Source organism: Emys orbicularis, chromosome 12 (genome assembly GCF_028017835.1).
Source record: "Emys orbicularis isolate rEmyOrb1 chromosome 12, rEmyOrb1.hap1, whole genome shotgun sequence".
NCBI lineage: Eukaryota > Metazoa > Chordata > Testudines > Emydidae > Emys > Emys orbicularis.
This window is the reverse complement of record NC_088694.1, coordinates 23,899,165-23,923,948: the sequence shown is the minus strand read 5'-3', so window position 1 is coordinate 23,923,948 and position 24,784 is coordinate 23,899,165. Positions and strand designations below refer to the sequence as shown.

Below are 24,784 nucleotides of genomic sequence, written 5' to 3'. Positions count from 1 at the left end.
AATATGCAAGTAACAGATTTCCCCACCATTTAATTTCATTCTGCATCTCTAGTATATAAATGTCACCAACTATAGTCATAATCATACCTCCAACAACATTTTTGTTCAAAAATACTACAAAGGGCCAATGTTTAGGCTGAATGGGAGTGATACTACTGGCTTCAGTGAGAGCAGAGTTAAGTCAACACCAAGATCTTTGAAAATCCCACCCTGTCTTCTCATTTAATATTTTTGTGCAAGTGAATACTAACTTTGTAGTGGATAAGACTACTTTTGCCTTTATATAGGCAGTGGGCAATGGAGAGATGCCAGCAGCTTTGGAGAGCCATGACATGTGGGGGGCAGACCCTTGCTTTCTTCCATGGGTCTGGATGTGCAAACCCCAATGGAAGGAAGGCTCAATAATTGTCCTGGCCACTATGCTGGTGCTACTGTGTAGGGGCATGATCAAGCCCTTAATTCTTGGTGTTTATTCCCCTGTGTTTGTGTATTTATTATTTGCATTGTGATATTGTCACAGATCCACAGAATCTGTGCTACACCCCAGCTTTTAAACAGTCTCCTGGAGGGCCCCTCTATTGTGGCAGACCCCTAAAGGGTCCCACTCATGCTTCAGGGTAACCCACACAGCCTCACCGCCTCCTAGACTGAGTGTCTGGTCTCCAGCACTCCTGCTTCACACTGTGAGCTCTGCCCAGTGACTCCAACTGAGAGAGATTCCTAGTCAGGGCCAGCTCCAGCTTTTTTGCCACCCCAAGCGGCAAAGAGAGAGAGAGAAAAAAAAAGCTGTGATCGGTGGCACTTCGGCGGCTGCTCTACCGCACCGCTTCATTCTTCGGCAGCAATTTGGCGGCCGGTCCTTCCCTCCAAGAGGGACTGAGGAACCCGCCGCCGAATTGCCGCAGAAGACCTGGACGTGCCACCCCTTTCCACTGGTGGCCCCAAGCACCTGCTTCCTGTGCTGGTGCCTGGAGCTGGCCCTGCTTCTAGTGGAGATGTGTACGCTCTTTAGGGACTAATGCACCTCGGCAAGTATTTGCAGTGATGCCCAAGCAGTGTTTTCAAACCAGAGTAGGATCTATTAGTCAACAGGAACACAGCATTGGTTAAAGGTTAAAACATTGTCCATTCCCGCCAAGCCAGAGCAATTCATGAGCCAAGCTGCAGTGAACTCTATTTTCAGGCTCTGTTTCTGACTTCCTTATTCCATCCCAGTAGAGAGCAGTCTGCCTATGCCAGAAACCAATTCTTTACTTTCTGCCGGTCACCTCCCAGTCCCAGTGCCTATCCAGACAGTACCATGCTGAGTTCACAACCCCTGCTGAGAGGCAGGAAAAGCTCCTTCCTCTGGGTTGTTGATTGCGAGTTGTCAATGTTCTGGTGATCCGGGCTTTCCTCTGTTTTCTCAGGTTTTCCACTGATATGGGTGGATCTCAGCCAATCCTTTTAACAACCCACTCGGTCAGCTCAGAGCCAGGTGACAAAAACACACCTATGTCTCTTGGTCTGCCCCGAGAGCAGACTTAATCCTGTTTCTCCCACAGGGTAGCAGTCCAAAGTACAGGGGGAAACTGAGGCACACAAAATATTCATAACAATATTACAAACAAATTCCCACTTCATCACAGATAGTGCCTACGGGCCTCAATCAGGAATCAGCTTGCCATTGTGCTAGGCACTGTATAAATATCTATAAAAAGACTGTTCCTGGACCAAAGTGCTTACATTGTACCCACACCCTACCCCCACCCCATGTGGAGGGGATTTCCAAGTGATAAATTGGAGGTACGACTTGTCTCCAGTTTAGGTTTTTATACTGCAATCACTATTGTGGTAACAGAGTGTCTAGATGCTGGAGGGGATTTTCTCCCCACCTGCTCCTAAGCAGGTGACATTAATCAGACATTTAGCTCAGAAACTTTTAACTAAGAGGATGTTACATTTGCTTAAAATTCAACTTTTGCAGACATTTTTTCCTTATGGTATTAAATCCCAGGTAGCATTTCTCCCCCTCCTCTGAAGTTTCTGAATTAATATTTGAAGACTGTTGCAAATACCACATCATACAGGTTTTTAAAAGGAAATGTAATTACAACCCAGGAGCCCCACAATCCCACCTACCTTAGAGGATGACGGACACTGAATAACTTTCAATGATGACACACCCTGCTGTTGTGTGTCTGAGTTAACGACTCGAGATAGGCTCCACTGAAATTATTTATATGAAGATTATTAATCAGAGATTAGTACAGCACTATACAGAATACAGAAATAAATAGATACATTACCACCCTTTGTTGTCAGACTAAGAGCTGGATGTGTGTCTTTCCTGCATCTGGAAGGAACGTGCAGTTTTCATTCCCCCAACCTAAGTTTTCATATCACTATCATTATATAGGGTTTCAGACAAAGGAAACATAGTTGCCAAGAATATTATCTCAGAAACATATGTTGTGATATCATTTCTATACAGTCTCAGTATACCTGACTCATGTGAGAAGGCATGATTATTTACAGCTCAGAGGACTAACAATTTTTTAAGTTAATATCTCTCAGAGGGTCTTTCTTGCCCACAATCATTCTTCCATGTTGATTTCCCCAACAGAAAACATCTGCTATAACAATAATCTCTTATGGTTATTTTATCTTATCTCTTATGTATCTGATGAAGTGGGTTTTAGCCCACAAAATTTATGCCCAAATAAATTTGTTAGTCTCTCAGGTGCCACAAGGACTCCTCGTCATTTTTGCTGACACAGACTAACACGGCTACCTCTCTGAAACCAATCTCTTATTAGTTTCCCAAGTCTAGATATGCTTATGTCAGCATTTTATATATATGATAAGGAGATAGTTTCCAAGAATATCTAGAGTTTTATAGACATGTAGGTGCCCTAGAGTTATTAAATACAGCATAATGAATACATTCCTAAATAGGGTTACTTATTGGTCAAGACCAGTGTTCTAGGCCTTAGAATTCAGACACACTCTTTGTTGAAGATAAAGATTCTAAAGAATAGTTAATATATATAAATCAAATATACAGAAAGAAAGAACTAAAGGCATTACTATTTACTAACACTGCTAGAATGATGGGGAGAATTTTAAGGCTTAAACACCCATCTTATACCAGTCAAAGTGACCTGACACTCCATAGCAGAATTCGGGAACAGAACTTAAAGGGAGCTGAGATTTGAAACTGTGCCTAGAGGGAGCAGGGGCTGAACACACTTTATTCCAGCAGGAATTAAGTAACAGCATGGCTCTGGAATTCAAAGGTTTCTTTTTCACTTGAACAAGAAATAAAACAGGACAACAAAAATAAATAATACAAGTTTAAAAATATACATTATGAAAGAAAACAGGAATGAGAGCAGGCAATTTCAAGGTGTGACTGACATGTTCTCAAAAGCACTCATTCCAGCTTCACCATATCCACAATGAGCTCAATAGCATTACAGAAGATTCCTCCTTTTTTCCTCCTACATTTAGTGCTGCATATTAATATCATAATGCCTTCATACAAGGAGGATGATACACTATAGCATGAAGGCTGCCAACAAGCTGTGCTGTTCTGAAACATCATGTCAAATCTCCACTTATAAATGTCTCCTTAGTACGGTACATGTTGGCACCCATATATTGTGTCAACCATCCGTGAAATATACAGCTTTTCAAACCATATTGACTGGCATGATTCATGTGGCTTTGCTTCTGGGATGCAACAAAATGTCACATAAAACCTTGCCATATTTCAATGCAACTTAAGGTATCACAACTTTGAAACCAAGTTATGTGCTGGAAAAGATCAAAATAGAAAGGAAACCATTAAATATGGCTATTGATCTAAAGACCAATTTTCAACCAGTCTCTATTAATGCAGTACCCAAACATCTGTATTTGTGCATACATAACAGGTAGCTGAGTTTGCAAATACCCAGATGTCTGCAACTGTCTGTTTGCACACGGGGAAACAGATTTTTGATCATGCAAATAGATAGCCTTGAATGTTTTGTGGACATATTAATGAAGGCAACTAAAAGTTTCAGAACTAAGGTAACAAATCCATCCAAATGCCCATCTCCCCCACACACACACACACATACACACAGTCATTTACAAAGCCAGGCTCTCTAGGTAGTCTGTGCTAATTGTAGTGTTGCCCACACTAATGACCTTATTGAAAGTGCAATTTTTTTTGGAGATCCCTTGCAAAAACAACCAGCAGTTCAGCAATTTTGTCTGAGCCACCTGCAGTTACCTATTTTGCCCACGAGATGCTAGTGTCCCTTGTGCAGCAGGCAGCAACCGTAGCAGCTGCCTGCAGGACAGGGTTTGCCCCATGCATTCTTCAGGGACAGAGCGCCGGTGCTCTGAATACACAATTAATTAGGCAACCCGAAGGGGAGTGTCGGAAGGGGCATACTGCACATCTCACTCTTGTTCTCACACTCTCATGTCTACACCCAGCCGCTAGTTCGGCGGCTGGGAATCGAAGTTCTGGGTTCGACTTATCGCGTCTTGTCTGGACGCGATAAGTCGAACCAGGAAGTGATCGCCGTCGACTGCGGTACTCCAGCTAGACGAGAGGAGTACAGCGGCGTCGACGGGGGAACCGCGGCGTCGACGGGGGAGCCTGCCTGCCGCGTGTGGACCGAGGTAAGTTCGAACTAAGGTACTTCGAACTTCAGCTACGTTATTCACGTAGCTGAAGTTGCGTACCTTAGTTCGAATTGGGGGGTAAGTGTAGACCAAGCCTCAGATGGGAACAGATGGAATGCTGCAGGCAACATTTTGCTGTTTCAGTTCTGATTCCTTTCAGGAAGACAACATTTAAAGGGGATAAAGCCAGTGATATATCACCAGTAAACTGTCCTTACCCTGGGAGAGTATCACATGGCTCTGACAAAGTAAGATTTGTTTCATAAACTCTTAAAAGCTGCTTGTATTTGGTCTTTAAAAAGCATCCCTTTCTCCTTTCAACACATTCAAAGCCATTGTCTGAAGTGATCGTATTTGACGACTCCCATTTAAGCATCATATACAGTGTGAGGTTTTGTCCTTCATCCTCCATCACTGTACTTGACCGACACATCTGCAAGTAAGTAATAGTTTCCTTCCATATAAATCAGAGCGTGGGACCTGATACTGCCCATGCTGGTGCTTTGAACTGCGGCTTCACACGCACTTGCTTGGGAATGGCAATGAAGCAGTTGGGCCAGAGTCGGAGCCAGCTAATGATGGAAATGGCTTTTGCTTACAACAAATGGTAGCAATTAAGGGAAAGGAGATACAGACTTAGACGACAGAGTCCATGGACTTTGGGTAAAATATGGCTTTTAAAGTACAGATGAGGAAAGGACTCTTTCAAAAGTCAAACGAGAAGTTAATGAACCAGTCTTGTAGTTCTAATTAATGAGTCAGGCACAGTTACAGTGCTACTGAAGATCAGGCATAGTAAAATGGTTTTAGTATAGGAGGAGGTGCCAATTTCTGCTCTGGCAAGGATGACAGCAATATTAAGCCAGAGGTTCCCCATCTTTGTAAAATGGGGCTGATACTTAATCTGCCTGAGAGGGGTGCTGTGAGGATGAATTAGCTAATGGACATGATTTTCAGAACAAACTAGTGATTTTGTGCAACTCAGTTTTGGGATGCCCAGCTTAAGACATCTTTAAGAGGCCTAAATTTCAGAGAGTGAGTACTCAATCTTTTCTTAAAATCAAGGTTCTGCAAGGGGCCTCACATATGGCATGCAGAAAAAAACCTTACACACTCAAAATCACTAGCGACTTTGTAAAATATTTGCAGATTTGAGTAGATTTCAATGATGAAAATGGCTACGTAGTGCTGTATGATATTTACATTAAAAATATTCTTTATTCAGTCTATTAGCTGTTGATCCTTTTAAATGCAAAGGACTTGTGGACAGATTTTCAGTCTGGCACATGCAGCTGTGTGCACCTAACTTATGTGTGCAAATAACCAACATGAGCTTGCAAACTGGTTATTGTCCACCAGATCAGATATTGTGCACAACTAATTTTGAAATGAACACTACATTTTACAGCATGCATCACAATCATTTCTATGTTAATGGATTATGTCATCACTTTCGGAGAGTAATGGGGGTCAGATCCAGACAGGTGCTGAGTGCACTCAACCCCTACTGATTTCAAAGGGATTTGAGGGCATTCTGCATGTGGGAGGACACACTCGGTGTCCTGAAGGGGGTGCCCAATATCTTCCTGGATCAGCGTCAAGGAGGAAATGGATGCCAGAATATGGATTTAGTTGCCAAACTCTAGGCAGCATTCACTGAAAATGTTTGCCTATTTGTAGATTAAAAAAGCATGAGCTCAGAATCCAGGCTGTGTTTTTGAGGGCAACTATCAGGAACTCTGTGGTTTGTTATTTATATTACAGTAGCACCTAAATGTCCCAAATGAAAATCAGGGACCGACTTGACTGGGCAATATACAGAGACAAAGGGAGAGAGAACTGTGACTTATGAACCTCTTTCTGCCAATAGGCAGAGGGCACAGAGGGGCCTAGAGTTTTACAGGGATCCCCTTGATTAAGTATATGCACAATAATTCTCCAAAGGGTGCTCGTTTACCACGAGCCCAGGGCCCTGGTTATCTTAATCACTGAGCAATGTACGCACATACATATAATATTTAAGAAGTTTGTATCTATATTGGAAATTATATTCTTAAAGCCTTGAAGTTAAAGGCAGGTCAGCAGGATGCGACATGCCTTGAACGGGTTCTGTTCAGGCAGGGGGTGACACATGTTTATCTCTATGTCTGATTATTGTGTACCTCACAATGTAACTATTTGCATACTGAGCTGACAGCTAATCAAGATTGCAAAGTCGACAAGAGATCACAAAATCTACAGGAAGGAACACACAGCAGGAGGATGTCCTGTTTATGACTAAGATCAAAGGATTAGTCCAGTTTATCAGGGGAACGCAAGGAGACACAGGATATATATCACCTAGGGGACGAGCTGATAGTGTGGCTTGTCTCATGAAAAAGGGATCACAGCCTGCCTGATTGAAAAGTGAATGCGACAATAATTTATCAAAGATGAGAGTATCTCATTAATTAAGTGTAGGCTCTACAATGTGTGTTATGCTTTTATTTTATGTCTAACCATTTGTTTCTAATTGTTCTATTTGCTGTTATTTGAATCTCTCTACTTTGTTAGATAAACTTTTACTTGTTTTCACTATAAACGTATCTGTGAGCTGTTTGTTAAGCAAAGCAGCGATCTTAGGTATAACTGGAAGCCGGGATGTATTGTTCCTTTTGGGATCAGTGAATCTGAGTACAGCAAGTGTCCAGTGGAACATGGCTGGACCCTTCAGTGGCTGCTCAGGGAGCTCAAGGACTGGAGTGTGCCTATTGTTAACCTGCAGAGGGACAGCAGAGCCTACCTGGGCTCAGAGGGGAGGGATTGTGTTGTCCGTGGCCAGTGGAATCAGGGAGCTGATGCACAGCAGGCACAGACGAGGCTTCCTCATGCAAAGGGCTGGTGGAAGCGAGGTTCCCCACAGCCCTGGGTACCCAGGGAAGTGTTACGACAGTTCCTGTCCTAAAGAGCTTAACAGACACAACAAAGAGTGAGAAAAAATTGTATAGTTGTCTGTTGGAAATGATGGCGTGGAGTCTGAGCACACAGGAATATTACAGCACGTGAACGGATATTAGTGAGCATGTTAGCAGACTTCCCTTCATTTTTAGTGACTACAAAAGGTAAATGCACTGGAGTGGCCTTACCTTTAAGTCAGTGACTCTTTTTGCATAAGAAATTATCTTAAGGAAACACACCTTTCTCATGTGCAAAGAAAGAACACAGCTCCAAACCACTTCAGAGTGGGAACAAAATTCCCCAAATAAAACAGGATTTTATTTAGAAGATCTTGAGAGAATTTGGGGGTGAGGTAGGTTCATTGGCCTGGATTCACAAAGATACTTGGGTGTCATGATACTGAGCATTGCAATGCCTGACTTTTAGGCGCCTAGAAAAATCACAGGAACACACAGTGATTCCAAAGCCTAAATTAGCAGCCTAGGATCCCTATATAGTGAATGGGGAGGCACAGAAGCCTCAGAATGGGATTCACAAAAACTAGCATACTAAGCAGGGAGCCACTTAAGCTAGCCAATGGGGGATGGAAACCAGAGGAGTATGCGCTAAACCATCCCTGTCACAGGAATAGGTACCTATCTGAGGAGATATCTGAGCCATTAGTGATTAACTTCGAAAACTCATGGAAGACGGGAGAGATTCCAAAGGACTGAAAAAGGGCAAATATAGTATCAATCTATAAAAAGGGGAAAAAGACAACCCAAGGAATTACAGACCAGTCAGCTTAATTTCAGTACCTGGAAAGAATGGAGCAAATAATTTGCAAACACCTAGAAGATAATAAGGTGATATGTAACAGTCAGCATGGATTTCTCAGGAGCAAATCATGTCAAACCAACCTAATAGCTTTCTTTGACAGGGTAACAAGCCTTGTGGATGGGGGGGAAGTGGTAGATGTGGTATATCTTGACATTAGTACGGCTTTTGATATTGTCTCACAGGACCTTCTCATAAACAAACTAAGGAAATACAACCTAGATGGAGCTACTATAAGATGGGTGCATAACTAGTTGGAAAACATTCCCAGAGAGTAGTTATCAGTGGTTCACAGTCAAGCTGGTAGGGCATATCAAATGGGGTCCCGCAGGGATCGGTTCTAGGTCCAGTTCTGTTCAATATCTTCATCAATGATTTAGATAATGGCATAGAGAGTACACTTATAAAGTTTGTGAACGATACCAAGCTGGGAGGGGTTGCAACTGCTTTGGAGGATAGGATTAAAATTCAAACTGATCTGGACAAACTGGAGAAATGGTGTGAAGTAAACAGAAAGAAATTCAATGTGGACAAATGCCAAGTACTCCACTTAGGAAGGAACAATCAGTTGCACACATGCAAAATGGTAAATGACTGCCTAAGAAGTACTGCAGAAAGGGACCTGGGAGTCATAGTGGTTCACAACCTAAATATGAATCAATAGTGTAACACTGTTGCAAAAAAAGCAAACATCATTCTGGGATGTATTAGTAGGAGTGCTGTAAGCAAGACACGAGAAGTAATTATTTTGCTCTACTTCATGCTGATATGGCCTCAACTGGAGTATTGTTTCCAGTTCTGTGTGCCACATTTCAGGAAAGATGTGGACAAACTGTAGACTGTCCAGAGGAGAGCAACAAAAATTATTAAAGGTCTAGAAAACATAACCTATGAGGAAAGATTGAAACAGCTGTGTTTGTTTAGTCTGGAGAAGAGAAGACTGAGGTGAGACGTGATAACAGTTTTCAAGTACATAACAGGTTGTTACAAGGAGGAGGGAGAAAAATTGTTCTTGTTAACTCTGAAGATAGGACAAGAAGCAATGGCTTAAAGTAGGGGAAACTTCCTGTCAGGGTGGTTAAGCACTGGAATAAATTGCCCCAGGGAGGTTATGGAATCTTTGTCATCAGGGGCAGCTCCAGGCACCAGCGCAGCAAGCGCGGGCCTGGGGCAGCAAGCCGTGGGGGGCGGCGTGCCAGTTGCCGTGAGGATGGCAGTCAGGCAGCCTTCGGGAGGTCCGCTGGTCCTGCAGCTTTGGCGGCAATTCGGCGGCGGGTACGCCGAAGGTGCGGGACCGGCAGATCACCCGCAGAAACACCGCCGAATCCGCGTGACCAGTGAACCGCTGAAGGCTGCCTGACTGCCATGCTTGGGGCGGCAAAAAACATAGAGACGCCCCTCTCTGTCATTGGAGATTTTTAAGAGCAGGCTAGAGAAACACTTGTCAGGGATGGTCTAGTGCCTTGAGTGCAGTGGACTGGACTAGAAGACCTCTTGAGGTCCCATCCAGTCCTACACTTCTATGATTCTATCTCTGCTAATGATTCAAGACCAGGACCCCTCCTCCAGAGGTCAGGTGGCTCTTGTGAGAGTGAGTTCGGCAAGCACCTAACACCACAAAACAGGAGCAAGAGATGTTAATGATGATGCCTATGTCATAATTTGTAGTGGTAACAGCACTCACCTGAGATATGAGAGACCCAGGTTCCATTGCCGCCCTCTCTGCCAGATGGTTAGAGTAGCCACTTGGAAACTGGAAGACCCAGGGCCCAGTCTCCCTTCTCCAATCATTCTTAAATTATGTAACCAAAGTGGCCCAGCTTCAATAGGAGAGGCAAAGGGAAGCCCACATCAGAACATCCTATAGCTCTGTGGTCAGAGCCCTCTCCTGAGAGGTTGGAGACCCCTGATCAATCCTCTCCCCACCTCTTCCTGAGGGGAGAATTGAACTTGGGTCACCCACATCCCATGAGTGCTCTAACCACTGGGCTAAAAGCTAGAAACTGCACAACACCAGCCAGGTTTTAAGGTGACTGCCTCCTCTGACAGCCAGATTTTGAATGGGACCAATCTGGGAGGTGACCTCTGAGTACACCTACCACATCAGGTCCTGGTAGAGGAACACATATCTTCCTCTGGTTCATGAATAGCTCTGGGGTTTAGATTGGAGCTAGCCCTCTGGACGCCGAGAGTAAGGCAGCACTGCACATGCCCAGAGGCAGAAACATAAGCACTGAGGGAACTTTTATCCTGAAAATTTAGGTACCAAACGGGTTTGGGCATCTACAGGATTTGGCGGGAGTTTTGTGAACTGCAGTGTAGCCTAAAACTGGGATTTAAGTGCCTAAATCTGGGATTTAGGCTCTTAAGTACCTTTGTGAATCTGGGCCATTGAGACTTAAAGTTCTCGTGTCAGACTCTGCTTTTAGCACACACTGTTAGCTTTATTAAACAGGCAATGCTCTATTTCCTTTTTATCAGCAGAATTTATAGGAAGATTCTGAAGTGTTTTAGTGGCAAGGGGACATCTTTGCCATGAAAGGAAAGCAGAAATAATAAGCTATTGATTATGTCTTCAGCATGCAAGTGTATTTGCACAAGCTAAAGTGTAATTTACCAAGATGATATTCCTTTCAGCATGGGTCTCCATGATCTGATTTGGAGACTATTTTAGTACAATTGAACATATCTGTTGAGTTTAGACACATATACACACAGATGAACAAAGATGGACAGTTGTTTATACTAATGAACCAGCTCTAGTCACATAACGCAGGCTGCCATGCTGGAATTGTAAACCTGGGTCCAATGAGTGTAATGAGTTTAGAGGGTTCGGATGAGTCCCTGACTAACTACAGCGTAAAGTATTGATAATGTATGAAACACCTGTTTGCATAAAATGTCATTCCAACTCTTTTACAGTGAGAAATTTGCTCCTCTGTGAGAATAAGTAAATATTTGCTGTGTATTGCCAGCTGGATCAGGAGAAAGCTACAAATTGCCTGGCTGAGCTTTACATAGACAACAACTGAGAAGACTGGCAGAAGGTGCATATCAGGGGTTCAAATGCACAACACTAATTAGAACCAGCACCTACTTGGAAACAGCATCAGGACAGAAATAAGAATACAGCGTACACTAGATGCAAAACAATCTTTTACCATATGTGATTTACACCTGGTGTTGCAAAGTTCACATATTTAACTCCCTCATTCCTGATTTATTTGGAGGTGGGGAAAGGGAACCACTGTTTGTTCAGTAGCAGGGGAGAGAGAATGAGTGAGTGTACAGGGGTGGGGGGAAAGGAGGAGGAAGAAAAAGGTCTTGCATGCAGACATGATGTGAGAGAATGTTTGTGGAGTGAATTAGAATAAGGGATGGAATCTCAGCCAGGGACACAGAGAGAGAGAGAGAAACTCTCAATCAACACAAATACTACATCACTACATGCAACTCTGGAGCACGTGCAGAAATGTATACCAGCATTTCAATCTATCCCACATTGGGTAGGGCCCTAATGACATTGAGGTCCCATATGACAGAGGGTCAGCAATATTATGGCTTCAATCCCACAAAAAAAAAAACAACAACCCATAAACCTAGATTCTTACTCCCAGGCAGAGTTCCATTAGCTACCATGGGATTTTGCCCAGGAACAAGAATCCATGCTTGTGGATTCTTTTGCAGGACAGCATGTTATAAGTGCAAAAATAAACATGCACTATAGAAATGAGACCAATAAGAACAACATAACAGAACTGGAAAGACCTACTGCACGTATTAGGTTAACAAATAATCAGTCTGAAGAAAACTGAATCAAATGTTTCATAGATTACAAAACCAAAAGGGACCACTGTGATCATCTAGTCTGACCTGTATAACGCAGCACATAGGACTTCCTTGCATTAATTTCTGTTTGAACTAGAGCACATCTTTTCTAAAAACATCCAATCTTGATTTAAAAATTGTCATTGAAGGAGAATCCACCACAATCCTTGATAAATTGTTCCAATGGTTAATTACCCTGCCTGTTTGCAAAAAAAAAACACCCTTCCTCCACAAGCGCTGGAGGGAGGCCAGGGAGACGCAGGGGGAGCACAGGGCTGGGGTGAGTGAGAGTTCGGCCTGGCCCCAGTGCAGGCAGGACTCAGTCGGGCAGTAGGGAGAGTAGGGGGGCGGCCCGCGGGGCCAGGCAGCGGCTGTGCTCCCCCCCTGGGCAGCGGGACTTGGGAGCAGCCGCTGCTGCAGCTCCCACTGCCGCGGGGGGAGGAAGCTGCCGCTGGCCAAGCTCAGCGGCTGCGGCTCTGGCACCTAGGCCCAAACCCCCCGAGCCCGGGCCTGCTGCGGGGACCCAGCAGCGCGCACGCTGCGCCCAGCCCCTGGCCAGTCGCGTCTGGGCTGCTGCCCAGCTGGTGCTATCCCGCAGCGGCCCCGGAGTGGGGGCAGCAGGCCCCAGCCCACCCGTCCTGCTCGGGTCCCGCAGGGGAACAAACGGGCCTGGGCTGCCGATGCCTCCGCCCTGGGGCCGCCACGGGATAGCACCAGCTGGGCAGCAGCCCAGACGCGACTGGCCAGGGGCTGGGCTGGGCGCAGCGTGCGCGCTGCTGGGTCCCCGCAACAGGCCCAGGCTCGGGGGGTTCGGGCCCGGGCGCCAGAGCCGCAGCCGCCGAGCTTGGCCATCGGCCGCTTCCTCCCCCCGCGGCAGTGGGAGCTGCAGCAGCGGCTGCTCCCGAGTCCCGCTGCCCGGGGGGGAGAACAGCCGCCGCCTGGCCCTGCGGGCCGCCCCCTTCCTCTCCCTACCGCCCGACTGAGTCCTGCCTGCTCGGGGCCAGGCCGGACTCTCACTCACCCCGGCCCCGCGCTTCCCCTGCGTCTCCGGGGCCTCCCTCCAGCGCTTGTGGAGGGAGGAGGAATGGTGAGCCTGGGGAAGAGGCGGGGATTCGGGGAGGGAGCCAATGGGGGGAGGAGGAGGCGGAGTCGGGGCGGGGGGGGCGAGCACTTCCGGGCTCCGGAGCATTTCCTTGTTTGTCCAGTGTCCCGACCGCACATAGGTCGGGACGCGGGACAAACAAGGAAATATCGGGTCAGTCCCGATAAAATCGGGACGTCTGGTCACCCTACTTGAGTCTGGCATTGGAAGGGCAGGTTTTCCAGTCCTTTAATCATTCTTGTGGCTCTTCTCTGAACCGTCTCCAATTTATCAACATCTTTCTTCAATTGTGGACACCAGAACTGGACACAGTATTCCGGTAGTGGTCACACCAGTGCCAAATACAGAGGTAATAGACCCTCCTCACGATTTCCCTGTGTATATACACCCCAGGATCACATTAGCCCTCATGGTCACAGCATCGAACTGAAAGCTCACATTCAGCTGATTATCCCACATGAAACCCAAATCATTTTCCAGAGTCCCTGCATTCCAGGCAGGACTACATATTATCTAGATCATCCCTGAGGCCCCCATCCTGTAAGTATGGCCTACGTTCTTTGTTCCTAGATGCATAACTTTACATTTGACTATAGTGAAACACATATTGTTTGCTTCCACCCAGTTTACTCAGAGACCCTTATCGCTCTGTAACAGTGACTTGTCCTCTTCATTATTTACCACTCCTCCAACCTTTGTGTCATCTGAAAAATTTACCAGTGATGATTTTATATTTTCTGCCAGGTGGTTGATAAAAATGTTAAATAGCACAGAACACGAACTGATCCCTGTGTAACCCTACTAGAAACACACCATCTCGATGATGATCCCCCATTGTGGAATCTCCATCATTGGGGATTTTTAAGAGCAGGTTGGACAAACACCTTTCAGGGATGATCTAGATAATATTTAGTACTGCCTTGAGTGCAGGGGACCTCTTGAGGTCCCTTCCAGTTCTATGATTCTATGATTAACAATTACATTTTGAGGCCTGTCAGTTAGCCAGTTTTTAATCCATTTAATGTGTGTCATGTTAACTTTATACTGTTCCAGTTCTTTTTAATCAAAATGTCATGTGGTACCATATCAAATGCCTTGCAGAAGTCTAAGTATATTGCACCAACACTATTACCTTTAGCACCCAAACTTGTTATCTCATTAAAAAAAATATCAAGTTACCGTATATACTCGACCATAAGCCAGTTCGTTTATAAGTCGACCCCCGCAAAATGAATAAGTAAAAATGGAAATTTTTTATGACCTGTTCATAAGCCGACCCTATAATTCAGGGGTCGGCAAACTTTGGCTCCTGGGCCATTAGGATAAGCCGCTGGCGGGCCGAGACAGTTTGCTTACGTCGAGCGTCTGCAGGCATGGAGGCAAACCTAAGTAAACAAAGTGTCCCGGTCTGCCAGCGGCTTACCCTGACGGGCCGGGACAGCAACTGGATGAGAGGAGAGAAGCTGGGGGTCAGGGGAGTAACCCCTGTGACCACTCCCCACATGACCCCAGCCCTAGCCTGGGACCCCTACACTCTCCCCATCTCATCCCTTCCCACCTGAGCTGGGGCGGGCCAGGTGAGGATGTCTCTGGCCTGGCCGGAGCTGCTTCAGCAGGCTGGGTGGCGCAGCCGCAGCCTACTCCGGTGGGCTGGGCCGGGTGGCGCAGCCGCAGCCTGCTCCAGCGGGCAGGGCGGGGCGGGCGGTGCAGCCGCAGCATGCTCTGGCGGGTGGGGCCAAGCGGCGGGGCCACAGCATGCTCCGGTGGGCAGGGTGGGCGGCATGGCCACAGCGTGCTCCAGCAGGCGGGGCTGGGCGGCGCGGCCGCAGCCTGCCAGCCCCGGAGCTGCAGCTGCTTTGGAGGCTGGGGGGAGAGCAGCGTGGCCAGAAGCGGAGGGGCACTGGCCCCGCCTCTTCCCTTCTGGCTCTGCTGGCTGTTCTGCCTCTCCTTGCCGCCTCTGTTGGGGGGGAGAGGCTGTGTCCCACCTCTCCCTCTCTATCACTGTTCATAAGCCGACCCCCTTCTCTGGTGCTTCCCTTTTTTATTAAAAAAATTCGGCTTATGAACGAGTATATATGGTAGTTTGATAGGATCTATTTTCCATAAACCACATTTACTGGCATTAATTCTATTACCCTCCTTCAAATCTTTATTTATCAAGTTCTTTATCATTATTTAGCCCGGAATCAACATCAGGCTGACAGGTCTATTACTAACCTGATCATCTTGTTTACCCTTTTAAAATATTAGCACAACCTTCACTATCTTCCAGTCTTCTCAAACTTCCCTAGTGTTCCAAGAGTTATTAAAAATCAAAACATTAAGTCTAGAAAGCTTCTTGTCCAGCTCTTTTAAATTCTTGGATGCAAGTTATTTGGACCCTCTGACTTAAAAATGTCTAACATTAGTAATCACTGTTTAACATCTTCCTGAGTTATTAGTGGGATGAACTGGTTAAAAAATAAACTGATATAACCTTATACATACATTCCAGCCCATAAATGACAGTTCTGCTGTATTTCCTTCGCTTGAATCTGACATCTTTCCCCTGGTTATGTAAAAAGATAAAATTAATTAAGTTATCTTCATTTTTAAAGGTAACCAGAGTGAGTGCATTTTAAAAATTCCTAATTGAAAATTCTACCCATTTCAGACTTTTTAATTTTTCAAATGAGGTACTTGCTTGGACAATGATAAAATCTTTCAAACAAGTGGAACGTTTTAATGGTGCTCACTGATTTTTAATTAGATGTGGATATAGCTGAGACACACTTCCTCCCCCCTCCCCCACCTTGTTCACCATTAAATCCTGGGAAATATTTTTGGGAGCCACAGACAGAAAACAGGGAAGTCAGAGGCTTTCATTAACTTGGGAGTGGGGGGTGGGGGCGTGGGCTCACTGTAAACTTCTTCCCGGTGTTCTGTATACCATGATGATTAGTCTAATAATTTCAAGGATTATTGGCAGCTAAATTGAGGATTTATGGATCTGAAGTGAAATCCTTTGTATTAGTAAAACATCTGTCAGTTTCTGCAGTTCAAGTCTGTGTGTCTTTAATAATATTTAAAGTACTTTAATATGGTAAGTGCCGGAGTCTAGTTGACTACTATGCTAGTCCCATAAAGCATCCCATAACTCTCCTTCCATCTTGAAAAGGTCATCATAAATGACTTGTGCTGTCCTTTCCAACAATATACTGACTAATGAAACCCACATGTGCCTTAGCACGCAGAAACAGTTACAGGAGATTTCACAATGGGAAAAGCTCTTTTAGTTAGGATTTCCACTTTAAGATTGTAACACGTTAAAAAAATACACACTATCATTTTCACTGTTTCCTTCTTTTAAAAAAGGGTAGTATTTAGCTATCTTGAAATGTCATTTGTTGTTTTTTACAACTTCTGTTGGATGTCACCAAAACAGTTATTGAGAAGTTAGGCCCTGATGCTGCAAAGACTTGCCTCCATACCTAACTTTATGACAGTGGAGCTATTCATATGAGCCAAGTGCTTCTTCATTTGCTCAGAACCTTAAATAATATATCTACAGATAAAATGAGCTGAAAATGCAGTCTTGTATTGCATAGCTTTTTCTGTGTTATTCTGTGTTTTCTGTGGCAAGAACTAAAATTTAGACTAAAAGGCTTTAGAAATTATTATTGTTTTTATTAGCTAATAAAACAATGAAATAGACATCTTACCATTGGAATAACAATGAATTCCAGAAAACGCTTAAAACCTTGTTTATAAACAAGTCTTCTCAGCACTCTTCCTAATAGGTGTGGAAATACTTCATAAATAGCTCATCTATCAAAATCATATTGTATATTTCCTTGTGAATAATAAGGATAACAATAATTTGTGAATAATAAATTTCATTTTTGGCCATCTCTAGACACATTTGAAACATTATTTGAAGATACATTATTAAATAACTATTCCACCAACACTCTCTCTCAGGCAAACACATTTAGATGAATGATTGTCACCTAGATCTCATCTTTTCTTCCACCTTCATCCTTCAGGGACGTCAAGATAATTGGTCAGTGACATCGTAATCCGTTCTATGGCAAGAGGCTGGGAGGCCACAAACACTGGCTTGGAGCTTCAAATGAAGCAGGAAGGGACAACTGTATAGTTCAAGGGAGAAGTCATCCAGAGGCAAATCCCTTCAATAGCAGCGCATAGGGAAGGAAAGTCACATCTCTGTGCCTCAATTTCTCCATCTATGAAATGGGAGTTGGGATTCCTCAAAGAGGGATTGTGAGGCTTAATTCATCAATATTTTGAAGTTTTTGGATACTATAGAGAGGTGGGCCACAGAGATGCTTACAACCAGCTCGAGGAATACAGAAAGAACTAGTAGATTGCCTTTCGCAAAACGTTCTCCATTTTCAAGTTACCCCATTGTGAAAAACTCCTTTCTACAAATACGATTTTTTAATAAAGAGCTGTACAGAGAAGAAGGCAGAACTTACACAGGGATGCAAAACACTTTCTGTAATAGTGAAGAACAAGATGTTATTAGCTCGTTAGCTCATTAAAGAGGGGAATCTGCGGCTCTGCAGCTATGTTGCAGTAGACCGTAGCGTAGACACTTCCCATATAAACAGAAGGGTTTTTTCTGTCCTGTAGGTAATACACTGCCCAAGCACCAACCTAGCTGCATCTACACCGGGGGTTAGATCATCGTAACTACAGCACTCAAGGGTGTAAATTTTTCACACCCCAAATGCTGTAGCTACGACAATCTAAATTTTAAGCGTAGATCAGGCCTAAGAAGTATGACACTCACATTAAAGGAGAACTTCTAGTGCTGCTAGGAGTAGCAGGTTTCTAATCTTCTCTGTGGCCCAGCCACTGGAGGGCAACACCATGCACACATAAAAGCCACTACAACAGTGGTTCCCAAACTTGTTCTGCCGCTTGTGCGGGGAAAGCCCCTGGCAGGCCAGGCTGGTTTGTGTACCTGCCGCGTCCACAGGTTTGGCCGATCGTGGCTCCCAGTGGCCGCGGTGCACTGCTCCAGGCCAATGGGAGCTGCTGGAAGCGGCGGCCAGTACGTCCCTCGGCCCGCGCCACTTCCAGCAGCTCCCATTGGCCTGGAGCAGAGAACCGTGGCCACTGGGAGCTGTAATCCGCTGAACCTGTGGACACAGCAGGTACACAAACCGGCCCGGCCCACCAGGGGCTTTCCCTGCACAAGCGGCGGAACAAGTTTGGGAACCACTGCACTACAGTATATGGAGAGCTTTGCAAGATGGTACTCAAAAAAATCCAAGCGCTTCAAGAACTTATGGACTCCGGCGGGCTGCTAACTGTCTGGAGAAGAAATAGTGATGATATTACAAAAAAGAAAAAACTCTCCCTGTTGCTGTGAAATTAAAGAAACAAGCGCTATTTATTTAAGGCCTACACAAAAACAGTATTTGGTATTTTGTGCTCTCATGCTTCATCTGCTTCTTTCTGCGGCAGCATTTTAAAATCAACACCATAGTTCCCCAAGCAGTGACTCTGGTGCTGTGGGTATGCGGGAAAGGCATTAAACAAAAGGCCATGTTCATGTCAATATTTCAAGCTCTAAAGGGAGAATGGGGGGAAGTATTCATTTAACAACATGTAAAACAACTAAAGTCTTAAGAGACGAAATTGCTTCTAAATGTCTTACAAACATTGGAGGGTTAAAACATAAAGTGATCAAAAATGCATTTAACAGTGTCCCTTTAAATATGGCTCATGCCTTGCCTTCTGTATTACATGTTAGAGCTTCCAAAAAACCAATTAAAGTGCACTTTATTCTTCGTAATGTTTAAAATTGGGCACTTTAAGTGTGTAAACCTAAATGCCTCTTATTATTTGAGTGCTTTTTAATGCAGAGTTGTGCACATTAAAAATGCATTTGAAAATGAAAGAGGCATTTAGATTTCAGCTGTCTTTGGAAAAATGAAAAGGAACAAACACATAAGCAGGAAATTGGACAGCGGTGTTTGTCACTTTCCTCCAGGTAAGTGTGTTGACTGAAAAACAAATTCACAAATCTGTATTTTAAAAATCATGTGATTTTGCCCTTCACACTTTTTTTTTTAATTGGTTGCAAAAATTCCTAGAAGTAAGACTTTAAGAGCAGTATTTAATTTCTAACTTATTTTATTAAACTTCTATTTCATTCTAACTTATTTATTCATTATTAACAGGAGGTATTTTTACACACAGAAAAAAAAAACAAAGTGTAATCAATATATAACAATTTTAAAGTAAATTAAAATTTGTGTTTTAAATGACCAGACAGAATCCCTTTAATTCATCCTCAAATTCATCATTAAAGGTGGTTCTATTTTGAACCATCTTGCAGATAAATTAGTTTAAAAAAATTCGGAAGCTTCCCAAAGCACCTGAATTCCTAGCCCATCATACATTGCCCGAGAAAACTGGAACACACTGTGGTGCGGATCATCTGTGCAGCCATTCCACTCCTCTACTGCAGCCTGTAAGTAGAGGCAACCAAAGTGCATAGCATCTCCTATATGCAGAGATTAGCATCAGTGATCCATACAGTTCATGGACCCCATCGTTACTACCACCACTACTTTCTTGGCACACTCCACCTCCACCAATTCCAACTCTTCAGTATGGGGGTGGGGGCGCTACAGAATGTGTCTTTCACATCACATCTCTCCCCTCCCCCACCTCTGATCCCATCCTCACAGCTCCTAGACTGCACCCCTGGGATTAATTTCACCCCTAAAGTGGTAATTTGTTCACCAGGGTTATACCCTTCACCTAGTCTAAACACAGCCAGTAGTTCAGAAACACTCCTTCCAGAATACCATGTAAAGAGATATTCAGGGCTCAGTGGATTCTTTGGCAGATGAAACATGAGGGCAGGGGACTAAAGCAGGGGCAACACCAGTGTCAGCAGGAACTATCCTGTGTATTCCTTTGAGCTCATAAAAACCTACAACAGTGTGTGTGTGTGTGGGGGGGGGGGGGGGGGCGGCAGGGGAAAGCTGCCATGTAAAACTTCTTCCTCTTCCACCATAGCAAATCCACAGTTGAACTGCCTTGGGTAGTCAGTCCAGATAATCGATGACCAAACTCAGACATCACTCACTTTGAATAATCATCATCATACTTCATGCTCCCTTCTCCCCCAATAACTCATGGAATGGCCTCACTACAGGGCACCGTAACAGAAGAGACAGAAGCACCTACACCCAACACTGCAGCTGTCATGCTGGAAAAAGACATGAAAACCTGCTGCCGCATGCGAGTCAGACCACATCCCCTCGTGTTGAAGATAAACTCCTTATGGCCGGGTCAACTCATCTATCAGACAAGGCAGGGACTTGAAGTATTTCTTGCTATTTATCCACCTGACTTCCATTCCTGGGAAATAGTTTGTCACCACTTTCTCAATAACAATTCAAACAGCACCTCAGTTTTTAACATTATAACGGTGCCTACCCAGTTAGATTAGATCAGTAGATCTTTAATGCAACTGTGAGGCAATGGTGGCACTGGCATATTCCTTATCAACTCAGCAGCAAAACTTTGAAAAAAAGTTATTAATTTTGCTTTAAAATTCTGACATTTGTTGGACAGTCCAACAGGTTTTTTTTGGGGGGGGGGCTGGGTCATGGGGTTCTTGGTTTGTTTGTTTTTGTTTTTAAATAAAGGTGACAAAAGTGAAAATTCTGATAAGACAGACATTGTCAGCACAGTGTGTAAATGACTCAGGAGGAGACTGTGATGTCTAATATTAAAGGATTTGGATTCCAATATAGTATAATGACCAGTAAAAGTTGACTTTCTTACTCATTTTTTCTTTAATTATAAATCACAAATGTATCCATGAAAAAGCAGAGCTGGAAACATTTATGTGGCCCTCTCCTTTCAATCCCTAACCTCCTATCCATCATCTGCACTGATAACAAAGGACTTGGATACATCACTCATTACCTCCAAACAGGGGCATACAGGAAGAGTCTTTCATCAACAGCAAATCAACTTACCTGGCATTGAAGTAAATGTCATTTCTGAAATATCACTTCCTAAATGAAGTGGAGGGAGGGATAGCTCAGTGGTTTGAGCATTGGCCTGCTAAACCCAGGGTTGTCAGTTCAATCCTTGAGGAGGCCATTTAGAGAACTGGGGTAAAAATCTGTCTGGGGATTGGTCCTGCTTTGAGCAGGGAGTTGGACTAGATAACCACCAGAGGTCCCTTCCAACCCTGATATTAAAAAAAAAAAAAAAAATACTTTGCATTGTACCTTCCATCCAAGGGTCTCAAAGTACAAGCCAACATTAAGTTAGCCACACCACTTTTTCTTGCCATACTAGGGATGTTCTCTCCCCATGCTTATGGATCGGGGGCACCATATGTTCAGAGGTTCTCAAGTACTCATAGGGGCACATGTTATTTCAAATGTATTTATCCTTTCAATTTCTTCATAGTAATGTACTTATCATTAGCACTGAGCACACACGGGGCAGAGTCTCAGATGGTGTAAACTGGTGTAGTTCTCATTAAATCAATAGAACCACATCAATTTACACCAGCTGAGGTCGGGCCAAGAAGAACTATACACAGGAAAGCCCTTTCATACTTACTTTTTGAAACAGGTTATGCCATAGAGACAGCTAGCAGAACAGACCACTTGGAATTATTTTTGCCTATGAACAAAACCAAGACATCTACAGTACAAAGTCCTTTTAAATTAGTACCTGAAAGAAACTAATCCTAAAAGCACCAAAACACAACAGCAAACCTAGACAGTTAATTAAGATCCATTAGACATTCAAAGTCAGAAACCACAGAATATGCCATATTTTTTATTAACTTCTCTATCGTTTTCTTTTAACCTCTTAGTAAAAACTACCTCTTGTAGGAAGGATGTGTGTAATAAATCCCCCCAAGCCATGTGCCTCAAAATACCCCTGAGTCTCCTAATATAAAGCCCATCAGGCTATTTTGCTATATTAAATTCTATAGGGCCTACCTGCCATAAGGGCAGGACCACTGTAAGTAAAGGAGGAAAAAACTTGATTGTCTCTATCCTTCAAACTGAAGTGCATAGTATTTTAGGTATACTTGGACTGAAGTGTAATTTTCAAATAATCTGTAGTTATTATTTCCATGTCAAGTCCTTAGGTAGAACTCCCATTTTAAGAATTACTGAGTTAGGTATTTATGATTGGTCGGCAAGCAAGAGCTGTTTCCTTGGGCTGTGTAGTTCCATTACATTGGGGAAGGAGGCAGAGCATAGGGAACAGATGGAGAGGGCATTAGGGGCAGGGGAATGAAGTGATGGCTCTAGGGAGAGACAAGATTCTGTTTATGCAGCTCCATTGAGCTCAGTGAGAGCTTTTCCTGTGTAAATCCTAAAGGATTGGGTCCATAAGCATGTTTGTGCCTTGTAAGTTATAGAAAATAGAGAAAAAAACTCTTCCTTGAGTTGCTCCTGGGTGAAAGTTCAATGCTTAACTCATGCTTAGCAAAAACACATACCTAACATTATCCTCTCCAGTCTCCTACTGCTAGTTAAGCTTTTCATGGTAGCATAAAGCAACAACATCTTGGAACATCATCTCATCTGACATCTCATCTGACACTCCCAAAAAATAACAGAAGCAATAATAATAATATGGTAATAAAGGATGAAGTTTTATGAAAGATGCCACTTAACTGAAGACTAAAAAGACACCATGCAATTTGAGTAAATTGCTTTTAGCAGGAGACTGCGTGACAATTGAGAAGAAGCATCTGGTCTGCTTCTGTTTAAAAATAAATAAATAAATAAATAAGACTATTCTATAAATCATGAGCCATATCTTCAGGCGGCATAAATTGTTGACTTCAGTGGTGCCAATTTACAACAGCTGAGGATCCGGTCCTATATACATTTTATTTTCAGGGCCACATTAATGAGAACATATACTAGGTTGAGAACTACAAACGAGTGCTGCATATACAAAGTGAGAAATTCTGCCTTCAAACTGGTGCCATTACCTGTTCAATGCCCCCTTCTCCCCCGCCTCCCCCCCCAAAAAGGGTTTTGCATGTGAGCCATAAAACACAAAGAGTTTGTCTGATTGCCACCTGGATGTGTGCAACAAACTCCAGATAACAATCATGATGCATATTTCACTGTGTAACGAGAAAGGGAAATCAGACCCCTAATTAGAATTCCTGTCTGTTTACACATGGAACAACCCATATAATTAAAGTGCCACATATGCGAAGAAAAAATAATTCCCCATTAAGTCACAGTTTCAAGTTAGAGTTGAGTCCATTGCAGAAACTTGGGCCTGATTCTCTTATCACTGGAATCCACGTAAACAAGGAGTAAGCACACTCCCTTGGAGTCAATGGCATGACAACTAGTGGAAACGAGAGGAGAATCAGGCCCTTTTTAAATCCAGAGATGGATTCAAATTTGTGGTAGTGTTTGGATTTGTGGCTTTGGTACAAAGACCTTCCTGATTTAAGAATTACAGTTCACAGGCCCAGTCCTCAGCTGGTGTAAATCTGCGTAACGTCACGGAAGTGAATGGAACGATGCTGATTTGCACAAGCTGAGGATCTAGAGCCAGCAATGTAAGATTTTCCTTACTAGTTTGTGAAATACCACAAAGGAGTCTTGGGGCAGGTGTGGAAAGAAGGCGCACATCCTCAGCTACTACATTCCAGCTAGTTTCCCCCACACTAAGAATAGAGGGCTAACAGCCTTGAATAGGCACAGAAAAGGGCACCCATATGTTCAGCTTTCTGGAACGCAAATTGAAGACAGCACTCGGGAGCTAGTAGCCAAGGAATGTAAAGCAAGATCAAAAAGGACAATCATCTTCAGTCCAGAGAGTATAAAAGCAGAGACAAGGCAGGTTCTCCTCTCCCAAAGGAGTTCACAAAAGCCAATAGTTAGCAAGACATTGTTTCTTTCCACAGTGAGAGCCCCCAGTGCCTCCATGAAAGGTGTCCTGCTAATTACTTACCAGCTTGCTGCTCAGAACATAATGCTAAATTTGAACCATGCTACATATCACTAAACATTTTAACAAAATCAATAGAAGCAGCTTGATGTGGAAATGAATAAATAGATCTCAGGCTAATAAATAAAAATCAAACCCTGTGTGTGAGGAAAATTAGAAACTGCTTATCCTGGTAGAAGAATTCCTAGGGACTTAAATCCACCATTAACAAAATTCCTCTAAAAAACAACCAGACTAAAACACTATCATGACAGCCTCACTCTAATATTAAAAATAACTGTATTTATGCAGGCTAAGATAAGAGATCAAATCTCATGCTTCAGGGCATGAGCTGATCTCCTGCTGGGGTCAGGATATAGGAATTTTCTCGCCATATGCATCTCACTGCTCAATTGGTTAGAGGCATTCTGGTCATGCTATGCCTTACTCTTGAGTTAGCTGGTACTGACC

The 24,784-nt window shown here is 43.8% G+C and overlaps 1 protein-coding gene across 2 annotated transcripts in view; it reads right to left on the bottom strand.

The window, feature by feature from the left end:
- The window catches only part of PTPRT (protein tyrosine phosphatase receptor type T), a 715,579-nt gene that overhangs the window by 334,070 nt on the left and 356,725 nt on the right, over positions 1 to 24,784 (bottom strand). The gene's annotated exons all lie outside the window — the stretch shown is intronic.